This window comes from Eublepharis macularius, chromosome 2, assembly GCF_028583425.1.
Source record: "Eublepharis macularius isolate TG4126 chromosome 2, MPM_Emac_v1.0, whole genome shotgun sequence".
NCBI classification, from domain to species: Eukaryota; Metazoa; Chordata; class Lepidosauria; order Squamata; family Eublepharidae; genus Eublepharis; species Eublepharis macularius.
The window spans coordinates 212541625-212555310 of record NC_072791.1 but is presented as its reverse complement, the minus strand read 5'-3'; the positions used below and the strand labels follow the sequence as shown (position 1 = coordinate 212555310).

At 46.4% G+C, this 13686-nt stretch overlaps 1 protein-coding gene across 1 annotated transcript in view; it reads right to left on the bottom strand.

Moving 5' to 3' along the window:
* The window catches only part of CALCRL (calcitonin receptor like receptor), a 101507-nt gene extending 89630 nt beyond the window's left edge, over window positions 1-11877 (bottom strand). Inside the window, exon 1 of the mRNA XM_054970988.1 lies at window positions 11819-11877. The gene's annotated coding sequence lies outside the window, so the exon portion shown is untranslated. The remainder of the gene's footprint in view (window positions 1-11818) is intronic.
* Between the last annotated feature and the right edge of the window lie 1809 nt (window positions 11878-13686).

Sequence of the window (13686 nt, the reverse complement as noted above, 5' to 3'; positions counted from 1 at the left end):
TAAAGAGGATTGGAAGTGCATTATCCAACGCGTGCGGAATCACTCACTAACTCATCCAATTGTCCCACAGGAAAAAAAACCACATTTGCGCTTTAGAAGGAGCACACCCCAGTATCGTATCTCTAGTTATGGTCAAGCCACCGAGTCAGATCAACATAACATCTGGAAAGCAGTGGGGATCATTTGAAACTAGCCTTGTCGCTTTCAGTTCAAAGGGGGCTATTCTCTTCCGGGGTCAAACTTGGGCTGGGGGGGGGAGGATTGATTCTCCAAGTTTGCAGCAGGAAATGGCTGCAGACGACCCTGACTAGCTGGAACCCAGGATACCATGAGCTCCTGCCTCACCTACCCATAGCTATGTAGGTGACTGTGTGTTCATCTGAAAACACTATGTGTTTTCAGATGAACATACCAATGAACAAGTGTTCGGGGAGCGCTTTACATTGATCAGGTAGGTGGCCCAGCTGAAGGACAGGGCTGAGAGGAAAGAGAGAGGAGGAAAATAGCTAAACACCAGGGTTTGACTAGCGATCACGCAAGCTGCAAAGCTAAGAGGCCATTGGCTGGTCTGAACAAAAGGCATTTTGTGGACTGTGTTCAAAGCTAGGAGGAAACCAACAGTGCAATCCTAAGAAGAGTTACTCCAGTCTAAGCCCATTGAAATCAGTGGGCTTAAACTGGAGTAACTCTGCTTAGACTAAGGGCCAAGCTAGAAGTGACGAATGACACTTGAACGGCAAGTGAACAGACTCACGTTTTCCTCCCTGTTCACTTGCACTCCACTTGCACTCCACTCGATCACATGTATTCCTCCCTGTTCGCTTGCACTCCACTTGCACTCCACTCAATCACATGTATTCCTCCCTGTTCACTTGTACTCCATTTGTACTCTACTCGATCACGTACTCGATCACTTGCACTCCACTTGCACTCCACTCGATCACATGTATTCCTCCCTGCTCACTTGCACTCCACTTGCACTCCACTCGATCACGTAGTGATCGAGTGGAGTGCAAGTGGAGTGCAAGTGAGCAGGGAGGAAAACATGTGAGTCTGTTCACTTGCCATTCAAGAGTAATTCGTCACTTCTAGCTTGGCCCTCACACTCTTGAGTGTGCATTGTGGCTGTGGAACTCATCACAAGCTCTTCTCTCTTCAGTCTAAGGAAAGGAGACTTCCCAGACTCAGTAACCATCTCCCAATTCGTTTTTTCAAGCATTCCTCCGCTAGGATGACAATAAAGCATTTGGGTGTATTCCGTATGCAGAGTTTTACAGTGCGACCCCATGATAAGCGATGCCCTTCTAAGCCCACTGATGTCTAGACTTAGAAGTGTATAACTCTGCATAGGACTGCATTTTAGTCTTACAGAGAAGTTCCCCATTCATTACCTTCCTTTCCTACAAGTAAAAATCGTCCCTTATCTTGCTTTTAAAATAAATGTCGCAAACGCATTATCTGTTTTAGAAAAGTTCTGACCAGAGAATGGTCTGAGGGCGGGAGCTGCATCCCAACAGAAGGATACACACACGCAAGAGGATAGAGACAATTCTCCCCCCCCCCGCCTCCACCCTGTGGCAGCTCTCCAACTCGGGCCCTCACATTGTTCCTGGGGAATCCTGCATCCCCCCAAAACAGCACTGCAGCTGCTTTGGGAGAGGGCAGGTGGGGAAATTCTACCTCCGTGCATGGAATTTACTCACTGACTGGGGCAATTTGGGTTAGAATCCCCGCTCACCCACAAAGCTTATTGAATGATCTCGGGCCAGTCACACCCACATTGCCTACCTTACTTCACAAGGTTGTTGCGTCCAATAAAAAGGTTGTTATGTCATTCCGATGTTCCTGAAGGAAGGGCAGGATTTTAAATGCAACAAATGCCAAGCAAATGGATTATTACGTGCTTATGACCGACGGAATCTTGGGCTATCTACAAGCTCCGTTCTGCAAGATGCACAGATCAGCAAAGTTGCTAGAACTGTATTCCGGTTTGTTTGAAACCTGCCTGCTAAAACATTTATTTTTTATATGTCTATTCCCAGGGCTTTTTTTCTGGGAAAAGAGGTGGTGGAACTCAGTGGGTTGCCAGCACAGGGGGCAACTCTTGGTGGGAGGTGGTGGCCCTGGGACCACATGTACGCACGCAAAATGTGTGCATGCTCCCAGGGCCAATGACGTCACTTTGGGTCAGTTGGAACAAGGGGAGAGTTTTTAAAAGTTTAAATCACCCTCGGCGAAAATGGTCACATGGCTGGTGGCCCCGCCCCCTGATCTCCAGACAGAGGGGAGTTTAGATTGCCCTCCGCACCATTCCAGCAGTGCAGAGGGCAATCTAAACTCCCCTCCGTCTGGAGATCAGGGGGCAGGGCCACCAGCCATGTGAACATTTTCAAGAGGTTCCAGAACTCCGTTCCACCGTATTCCAGCTGAAAAAAAGCCCTGTCTATACCATTTTTACTCATTACTCAAAGTTGTTTCCAACATAACAAGGAAATTCAAACATATAGACGAGCTCTCTTAGCTTTTCCAACTATAAAATGCAACCTGAAATATATGCATTCCTTCTCTCCAGCCCATTCCCATTGTTAGTCCCAGGTGCTGCTTGAATGTTTTAGCACCTCCTCCCAGACCTTTAATATAAATGAAGCTGTAACAAAAAGTAATGCAATCTGCAAAGTTTGGGGACTTCACCACCATCACTATTTTTGACTCTTTATATGGCAATACACGAAGTGCAGCCGTTCGAAAGAGTCTGCTTATCCCATATCCAAGGTATCGCCGTAAGTGGGGAAACGGCTTTCTGAACAATCCGACATTAATGGCCCACTTCAGAAGGAAGTTGAACAGGTTAGATACCTGTACACATAAAGATTAAAAGCCATACAAAAAAGATTAAAGCCACACATAACAATTAAGTTTCTGGGAGTTTGTATGGACACATTTTTAGTGCCTAGCAAAATTAATTCACTCGGCAGCCTCCTCATCCGAGGGGAAATCGAACACAAGAAGAACGGAACCGGATGGGCTTAAAGGGAAAGGAAATAGGGATATTTTTCCTGTCCCGAAGTTGCAACTTCTGTAATATGATTAATTGCATTTAGTGCTTCTCTCTAATTCAGCTATAGAGCAGTTAAGGCTTGTTATCAAAATCTGGTATGTTAGTATCGTATGGCTGCAATACCAGCCAGATAGACCGGCACATATCCTTTGAGCTGGTTACATTATGTATAATACTCTGACAGACTCATACAGTGGGTCATTTCTTACCTGACATGTTCAGAGGGGCAGTGTGGGGTAATGGCTACCATGCTAGACTTTGACCAGATAGACTGACCAACACAGGAACTCTCAATCACTACAAACATACATGGAAGAAAAGGTTTTCTTTCTTGACTTTACACAGCCTGTTGCGACTTTATACATCTCTTTCCAGAAGGCATTCTGCAGAAACGTTAGCACATCTAGTAAGAGAAGCTATGGCCATATGTTGTACTTGTCACCGTAATTGCAGCCACCGACAAGAAATCATTCTGCTTCTTTGGGCAGTAAAAGCTTCCCTCGGGCCATTTAACCGGCACTCAGCGGGAGGAAGTACATGACACATCAAAGTCATGACAATTTGTGACAAAGGAAAAAGGTGGTAACGGATAAAACTTCTCCAGCGTGCGGAAGGGGGAGAAAGAGAGTGTGAGGCAGAGATACAACATGGGGGGAAAGATAAATCCATAAAGAGTACATTTCACATACTATAATTTACCATAAATGCGTAACTTAATTTATATTTGTAAATGTGTGTGTGCGTTTAATAGACATTCTCTTTGGTACAGCCCCGACGTATAACACTTGCTCCAAACTTCTCTCGCAGTCAGTTCCCAGAGTGACACCTGCTGGATTCCACAGACAGGGACAGAAGAGAGAAGTGAGTTTGTGCTCCCAGCATACTATGAAGAGTTTCTCGGACTACCCACAACTTCTCCTCTCCTGTAATGGTACACTGGTCGGATCTTTAAAAGCCTTTTCAATGCCACTTGATTACGGGTTACAGGGACAAGAATTGTGAGATCCAACTGACGTAATTTTTTTGTTTTGCGTACTTTTGTGTATGGCTCAGCGCAGAATTGTGTTTGAAGTTCTGTTCTGCTCCTAGTATGTGGGGCGGGGGGGTTTGTTTGAGGGGGGAAGCAAGTGCGAAGTCCTCTTGTGGACGCAGCACGTGTTTCCTGGTTCTTTCCCCGATTCTTTCTACCAGATGCGAACAGCCTAGCAAACAACGAATTGCCACTCTCTCACAATCAGCCAGGCAGAAATCGATAGGGTTCAGCTGGTTTAGTTCAAACGCTTTCCGTTAATGAAATTATGACGGGGTTTGTTGTTCTAGCTGCCAATTATACAATGGGATACATTTACTTTTTATCTTAATCCTAAACTAACATTCTGCTCTTTCCTTCATCCCAGCCCACCCAACCCTGCAATACATAAACCATTTCCTTCAGAACAGTTTGACAATAGACCTGTGGCCAGAGTTGCCAATTTCCAGGTGGAGCCTGGAGACATCCCAGAGTTACACCTAGGCTGATTCCGCACACGTTGGATAATGCGCTTTCGATGCACTTTATCAATCGTTTGAGGTGGATTTTTTGTTCCGCACACAAAAAAATCCGTTCCAAATGATCTATAAAGAGGATTGGAAGTGCATTATCCAACGTGTGTGGAATCAGCCCTAATCTCCAAACCATAGACATCGGTCCTGCTAGAAGAAATGGCCAAGGCCCTGTCCCTCCTCAAGCTTCACCCCTAAATCTCCAGGAATTTCCCGACCTACCGTTGGCAACCCTACTTGGGGCTCTAGAGACTACATTTTGGAACTGTTTTCCACATAATAAATGGAAACAGTACATGTATAATTTTGAGTTGCAAACACCTATTTGATGGTTTAAAAAATTGTGCAGAATTGTTATTAAAATTCCCCGTGAGCTTTGAAACTAGTTTTCATCTCTTTTTTCAAATACTTGGAATTACAGTATTTACAAGTTACAATATTTATGTCTCCTTAGCATAATGGAACATGAACACACACACACACACAAAGAGGCTCAACCTTTTCCTTAACACTTTAAAAGTCCGAGCCCAATTTGCAAAGTTTAAAACGCGTTGGTATAAATTAATAACCAGAGAAAAAGTCACCGACTCCCCTGATCCAAAATGCACACATTATGTAATATTTTAAAATTTAGATAACAAGATATTTGGGGGTATGGATTCTAGATACAAAAATAATGTTCCATCCACATTTCAACTGCTACTTTTCTTATAAACGTACATCAAAATACGTTTTTTGTACAGCAAAATGTGTGTCATTTCTTGGCATCTGGTCAAGAAAAGGAGCGATATAACCCCAGCAGAACATGGTATAATGATACGCATATCTTTTGTACCTATATACATCAAAGTTCTTAATATTCCAGTAAGGAACGACTGAAAGAGCCCAATTATCCTTATCTATTATATTATATTGTTCATATCTATTATCTGACACAGGCATGTTTAACTCTATAAACGAGACAAGAATATACACCAAAAACTATTCTTGGCAAGCCTTTATTCTCAGATTCACTTTCATGGCATGCAGATGGAGTATTTTTTTCCTTGTTCTCAACACAATATAGGGGGAAAATGGCACTTCTTAGTCGAGTTGGTGATAACAAGAAACTTCACAAACTGCAACAAGAGTGCAGGCCCTTTGAAGGATGTCTGATTGCTCGCCTACCCCCCAAATTTTCAAATTAAAGTTACAGAATCATATACTTCTGTTTTCCTGAAAAACAAATCTTGTTTTATATTTGTATTTCTCTCTCTACTCACACAAAAAACTTGTAAAATTGTACTGGACAACTTATCGTACCAAGACGTATCACAGGAATAGCAGTGGGGGAGGTAACATAAACAAGATTTTTAAAAGTAGAAATTTAAATCCAACTGTAGAACTGGAAGATAGTGAGTGCAGCGCAAACAGATTTATTAAAACGACAAACACTTGAGCTGATCCCTGAGGATGCAAGGGGACTAAAAAAACTCTTTACTAAATTAAATAATAAAAAGGGCAGGGACCTTTAATTAACGCTAGGTCAAGAGAAGAAATTCTCTTTTGCAATTCCACAGACTTGAGTGTTGCCTAAACAGAGATAAGACACAAAGCAGGCTGGATCCGAGCTTTCTTACCAATGTTTATGTAACACACACAGGGTTAAAAATCATAGAACGGGAGTTCAATTGATGCTATGGTTACCAGTTTAAAAATGTCAGAAATAAATGGAAGAGTAAAAATGTTTCTCTGAACTGATGCAGAGATCTTCCACGCTTTACAAACTAGGAAAGAGTCCAGTAGCACCTTTAAGACTAACCAACTTTATTGCAGCATAAGCTTTCGAGAGCCACAGCTCTCTTCGTCAGATGCATCATCAGCTTTCAAGATGCATCTGACGAAGAGAGCTGTGGCTCTCAAAAGCTTATGCCACAATAAAGTTGGTTAGTCTTAAAGGTGCTACTGGACTCTACTATTTTGCTACTACAGACTAACACGGCTAACTCCTCTGGATTTACAAACTAGTTCAGACTCTTTCAAATATGGCATACACATTACTTGGAAACCAAAACTGTGTTTTTCTACTTGTACACTTATTATTTCTTAGCAATTAAAACTTGTAAAATTACTGAATATACATTAAATATACAGTAAATATAGAAATATACAGAAAAATGTGATCCAGATCATTAGATACAATCTTCATGATGCCTTTAAACATGAATTTGTTCATGACTGATTCCCTCCGAGATTATGAATTCCAGCAAAATATAAACGGAACAGAATAGGAATGAACAGTATCTCTACAATTTAACTCTTTCACTTTAAAACTGTAATCCCAACCTGTGGCTTCCCATGGATACGAAATCCGAAAGATCTTTTGATCTCTCAAGTTTTCAAAAGTGAACATGCTCTGACTGTCCCAAAACTACTGATTTTAGCAAAGAGGAAAGCTAGAGAGGCACAGTGATCCAAACAGCGGCAGAATTAAACTCCTTGTCACGTATGAAGAACAATTCAGGTTGCATCTCATCTTGCACAGTCCCATAACGAGAGGTTTGCCACAACCAACACCGTCTGGTATTAATACATATATTACTTATTTAGATATGTACCCAATCTTTCTTGCATACCTGAAGCGTGGATTAAGACACACGCACACACAGTTTCAGCCTAGCTTGTTTTAAAGTTGAGACATAACAACACCATTCTGAACACCTTGGAAGTAAAGCAACACTAAACCAACCATATATTGAAAAAGAAACACATATGGTTGTAATTGTAGCCAGAGATGCATTTGGCTCTTTGGTTTCATTCCTATTGTTACCGAACATTTGGCCCGCAGTTCTAAACGCATTACTTTGGAAGTAAGATCCCACTGAAATCAAATTTTGCTTCTAGGTAATATGTTTTCTATTTGGGGTAGACAAACATCATTTCCTAATTTAACATTTAGTATTTCAGATCACCCAAATTCTGCAATAATACAGGAATCATTTCAAAACAAAGAGGCCCCAAAAGTACCCAGGACACACTACAATCTTGAGATGCATCATGTGCCAATGTGGTGTAATGGTTAGAGTGTTAGACTAGGGTCTGGGAGACCCAGGTTCGAATCCCCACTCTGCTATGGAAGCTAGTTGGATGTTGTAAGGATAAAATGGAAGAGAACTATGTAAGTCTCTTTGGCTCCCCATTGGGTAGAACGGCAAGGTATAAATGAAGTAAATAAATATAAATAAGAAAATTACACTCCTCCCTTCCCCCCTCCTCTTCCCCCCCCCCATGGTAGCGCTTGGTGCAGCAAATAAACACACAGACATTTCTCTGAGACACTAGCTAATTCCGCACACATTGGATAATGCACTTTCAATGCATTTAGCAATCGTTTGGAAGCAGATTTTTTGTTTCACACACGAAAAATTCAGTTCCAAATGATCTCTAAAGAGGATTGGAAGTGCAATAGGCTGGGAGTGTGTGACTAGGCCAAGGCCACCCAATAAGCTGCCGTGGCACAGGGGGGAATCGAACCTGAGCCTCCCAGACCCTAGTCCAAGTCCAGCACTCTCACACCACCCCACTGGAGCCACAAACCGGAGTCGTGATGGGAAATTGCGCCAGGAAGACGCCGTCATTCCGGGAGTTTTGCGCGGCCGGTAAGATGTGTGAAAAAGGCCAATTACTGCCTGAGTATCAGATGTGTGGGATGAATCACAGCGGGAAACTTGTAAGCATTTTGGAAGGATCTGACTATCCACTGTTGGAAAGAGACAGAGACAAATGATTCAGTACTAGAAAGGTGGGCTATGAGCCCCAAACATAAAACCCTCAAAACCTCCTTTTCAATTATCCTCTACCTGTTCATTTCCCTTCAACTAGCTGATCTCTCTGCAGCCGTCCTCTGAAAATAAGGCCACCTGCTTTCCCTTTGCAGAAACATGTCTTCCTATATTTTCCGGTTTTCTTCTCCTCCGCCATTCCCCTCAAATAAAAATCTGTAGAATTCTCACATCTTCCATTTTGACCACCTTTGCAACTCTGTCCACTGAACACCTGAACTCAGCTCTGGCTCCGTCTCGAGGTGCTGAAATTAAAACCAAACCAACCAACCCAACAAAAACGCAGCTACCTACCAGGCCAGGATGAATGACAGTGCCTTGCAGTCCAACAGGGCAGGGGTCACCTGCTTTGCATGCCGAAGATCCCTGGTTCAGTCCTCGGTGTCGTCAGTTAAAACATCTCAGCAAGTATCGAAAAAGACTTTTCTCTGACTAAGACCCAGGACAGCCTCTGCCAGTCAGAGGAGGCAACACTTGACCAGTGGTGCAAACCTTGGTGCATAAGACTTAACCCCCTCCTCCCATGTCCCATGTCCATGCCAAACAACGCCAGTCCACAAGCGGCACTCACATACACTCCCTTTGTGCCCCAGACCAGGGCATAAGAACTGCTGATCACAGAGTCTTAAGCATCCCAATTTACTCACAGCGTCTATGCACTTGTAGGATGATTTGTTTAGTGAAATTGTCATTTTTGTACAAGACGTGAACTCCAGAGACACTAATGCATTTCCATGAAAACTACCAAAATCTTCCACCCGTCGGATGCCAATCGCATACAAGTCAACACACATTCCTAAATCTTCAAGTGAGATGTTTCATTCTCAGAAGTTCCTAAAACAAGTAGCTCTACTTGGCAATCTTACTGAGGCTGAGAATCCTGCTGATTCTTCCAACCTACGACTACATCCTTCTACAAGCATCATACTGGTAGGAACACCTAGCTCATTTCAACACTCTCCAAAATAGCGGTTTAGGGAGCTGACCCTAGTCACACACTCGTAGGCTACCAAAGACCTGCCGTACATTTCGATTCTTAAAAACTGAACAGATGACAATTTAAAAAAAATCATTTTTATTGACTTCTAAAATGCTCACAAACCCAGATTATTCTACCGCATCTCAATCTTCATAAAAATTTATGTTGTTGTGGAACTAAAGATTAGTATAAAACACCATACTGTACTTGTCTTATTCGTGGATGGACTCATTTTTTGAATCTAATGTGTTCTTAGTGGTCAGATAAAGTTTCTTTTTCATTCTCCAGGATAAAAAAAAAAATGTGAGAGCTGAGAGCAGAAAACCAAAAGCCACAAAAGAATTTAAGCCTCATACAATAAGACTTCCGTACATTTAAGCCTGCAAACAAAGCCTAACAAATTTATGACACTAAGCTATGCATCTAAAGGATATGATTCAAAGAACTAAATCCAAAGCTTCCCTCTTTAATGTATCTCCATAGATTAAAGTTCGGTGCTTTTAGAACTATGCACTTATTTTTTAAAGTTACAGAATTTACATTCTTCCTTTTATGCATCAGGAATCCTCAGGGGAGAAGGCTATGGCTCACTGGCTGAGCATCTGCTCGGCATGTGGAAGGTCCCGAGTTCGATCTCTGGAATCTCCCCACAAAAGGCGTAGTCAGTGATGGGAAAGCCCTTTACCCCTGACTTGGGAAAGCTGCTGCCGGTCAGAGTAGACCTTGATGGGCCAAGCAGCTTCCTTCTTCTGTTGGCTTACACTGGATCCCCCAAAATCTCCCTCCCAGGAATGGAGCAGATCCAAACCTGCTTATCAGCTACGGCAAGGCCTCCCGCAACAACCTGAGCTAAAATACATCAATGAACATGAGGTATAAATATGCAACTTTCCAAGCTGTTTTTCTTCTTTTTTAAAATCAACAGCGTCACCCACAATCTTCTATCATTACAACTGCTGAGGTAGAAAGTAGCTATCAGGACCTATCCTGCTAATATTAATGGGTATTTGACTGAGGAAAGCAATTCCAACAACCGACAGGTTGATGCAATTAAATACAATCCAACAAGCTAAACTTGTTTGGCTGGCAGTTTTATCAAATCGCTCCCACACATGCTATATTAACCAAACACAAGATAACAGAGAACTAGCGTAGCTTCGTGATTAAGACAGGCCTACGATCCAGGAAGATCCAGGACTAGGCGTCACCTCTGCTCAGAACTGACTAGACAGTCTTTGGCAAATTATCTTCCTTCTCTCTGCAGAAAATAATACTGACCTACCCTGCAGGGCTGTCGTCACCATTTCTGAACATAAAGTGCTTTTGAACATACTGTATAAATATGGTAGTATTGTTCGACAGACTTTTACCATGAAAGGCATTCTGCTTCTATACTCTAGCTCTGTCTCGGTTATTTTTTTCAGAATGGGGCAAACTTTCTTTTAAAAAGGCAGCAATTTTGACAATAAGGATGAGAACTTCCACAAAACGTTTAAGCCTCACTCCTGAGGTCCCCAAAGGGGGTGCTTGAAACCGGCCCCGCTTGTTTCCAAGGACCCTCAACAAGCGGCGCTGAAGATCCGCAGGGATGCCTTCCGAGCGGCCACCGCAGCTGGGAAGACGCCGCCTGCCTTCCCGTCTGGAAGCCCCCAAAGGCGCCAAGGCGGAGGACCCCTGAGAGCCGCCTCCGGCTCTCTCGCGGCCACCGCTCCACCAGCCGCCCTCTCGCCCCGGACCTCTCCAAGTAGAGTTGCCAGCCTCCAGGTAGTGGCTGGAGATCTCCCGGAATTACAACTGGTCTCCAGGCCACAGAGATCAGTTCACCTGGAGAAAAGGGCTACTTGGAGGAGGGGGGGGGGCTGTATGAAATTATGCCGTGCCAAGGTCTTTTCCCTCCCCAAACCCACTTTCTCCAGGTTTTCCCCCCCAGATCTCCAGGAATTTCCCAACTTGGAGCTGGCAACCCTACCTCCAAGGCAAAGTCCGCCAGCCGCCGGGCGCGCAACCCCGACTTGCGTCTCCCTTGGCTGCGGCGCCGCCCGCTTTCACGGGGGTCCCGGGCGGGCGGGGAAAGGGGAGATGCCGCAGGGCGGCCGCGGCCCCGACCCGGCGAAGGAAGGGCAGGCAGGAGCCGGGAGGGGAGCCCAGGGCGGCCGCGCTTAACCCTTCGCGCTCCCGCCCAGGCGCGCACGACCCGACCCGACGCTCGCCCAGCGCGGCCGAGGCGCCGGAGCCCCGCCAGGCGGCGGCCGCAGCGCGGTGCCGGGAACCACGGAACGGGCAGGCGGGCGCCCGGCTCGGCCCGGGCGGCGGGTCCGGCGCGCTCCCTGCCGCGGGAGGTCCCCTCCGGAGCCGCCTCGGCTGCGCTCCCCGCCCGCTCGCCCGCCGGCAGCCCTGCCTAGCGCGGCGCTCACTCACCGCGCGCCGGCTCCTCGCCCAGCTGCTGCCCGCTTGCCCCGCTCCGCTCCGGCTCCGGCTGCGGCTGCGGCGCGGCGGCGTGCCCGACTCGCGTGGGAGCTGGTCCGCGTGCGGCGCGGAGCGGAGGCTGGCCGGCCGCGGGACCCTCCCCGCCCCTGTGACATCAGCCCGGCTCGGGAAGGGGCGGCCGGCCGCGCTCGGGCCAGGAAGCGGCGCCGGAGGGGGGGGAGCCGCGGCGCCGCGCTAAGCCGGCGCGCTCCGCGGGGTTGCCACCTCCGGCCTGGGGGATTCCTGGAGTTTTGGGGAGGGGCGGGGCCTCCCCGAGCTCCGCAGCAGCCTTTCCTCGGGGCCTCGGGAGAGCGAGAGGCGGGTCCGGGGGCGCCTTCAAGCCCCACCAGATTCCCTCGTCGGACACCTGAGCCGGAGATCAGCGCTCATTCCGGGAGATCTCCAGCCACCCCCGGGAGGTGGGCTGAGCCGGAGGAGGAGGCGCGCCTCCCTGCTTCTCTGCAGAGCTTGGCCAATGCCCTGCTGTGCCAGCGCTCTCCGGTGCGGGCCCCTGGCACAGAGAAGGCGCCCTGCTGGGTTAGACCGCTGGCCTGTGTGGGCCTGGGTGGCCAAAACCCGCCCTGCCCTGCCCGGTCAAAAGAGCTAAGCAGGGCGCGCCCTGTTTGGTACTCAGGTGGGAGACCACCCGGGAAGCCCAGAGGCACTGCAGAGGCAGACAATGGCAAACCCCCCCCCCAAGTCTGTTGCCTTGAGAGCCCCAGCAGGGGTGGCCAGAGGTCGGCTGTGCCTTGACGGCCCTTTCCTCACACTCTCTTGCCCGGCCTCCTGTTTCACACAGCAGCCAAATTGCTCCAGTTGCCCTAGAGGGCCAACAGACAGAGCAACGGAGCCTTCCCTCTGTGCTGGCTGGCAGTCAGAGTTTTGCTGCCTGCATGTATGGAGCTTCCCTTCAATCATAGCAGCTCCTTGCCGTTGGGGGACTTTTCAATCTACAAACAGGAGCGACATCCATAGCATACCTTTCATTGGGGCCGACCCAACTGGACACAAAACATTGTGCAAGCTTTTCGGCTCCCCAGAACTCTTCATTGGGGCTGATATAATAATATAATAATAACATTCGATTTATGTCCTCCATGAACACGTCTCATCCCCTTTCCGAGTCAATCACTAGCAACACAGACCAATTCCTGACAGAGTGAAGAACGCTTTTGCCCTCCTGAATCTAGACCCATCTACTCAGCAAGTGCCCCCAAGTTCCAGCACGATTCTACACTGGGGCCCGCCAACTGGAGCCCTCTTGCGCCTCCAATCGAAGACAGAATCCAAAGCCTCTTGGATGGAACTCCAAAGCGGGAGGAGAGTCCGGACTGCAGAGGAGGAATCAAGTTTTTTTCAAAGTTCCCCAGTGTTAATACTTCATAAAATCAAAAACCCTGGGCAGGCTTTGAAGAGCTGAGCTACAAGCTGCCTCCGTCATACTTACAAATCTCCCCCCTCTCCCAGTCTGAAGTTGGCCCAATTGATCCTCAGTAGTTCCTTCAAAGCAGTAAAAAGTAGCTTTTGTTCAAGTTCAAGTTAGCCTTTATTGGCATATAGCAGCAATTCAAAACAGAGGTATGAATACATTAAGACTCAGTGGGATGAATTATATTATGCTTCGACCTTAAAGAACTCAAAGCAGGGCTTTTGTTATGATCAACTTTTCATGATCTTTTATGAGAACTGTTTCACCTCTGACCCTCGCTCCCCTCTCAGGAATATTTAATTCTTGGGATTGATGGTGGTTTTGAATTTGATTTTTATAGCTATTGTATGTGGGAACAAATCTTATAGACTTACTTTACCGTTCTGTTGTA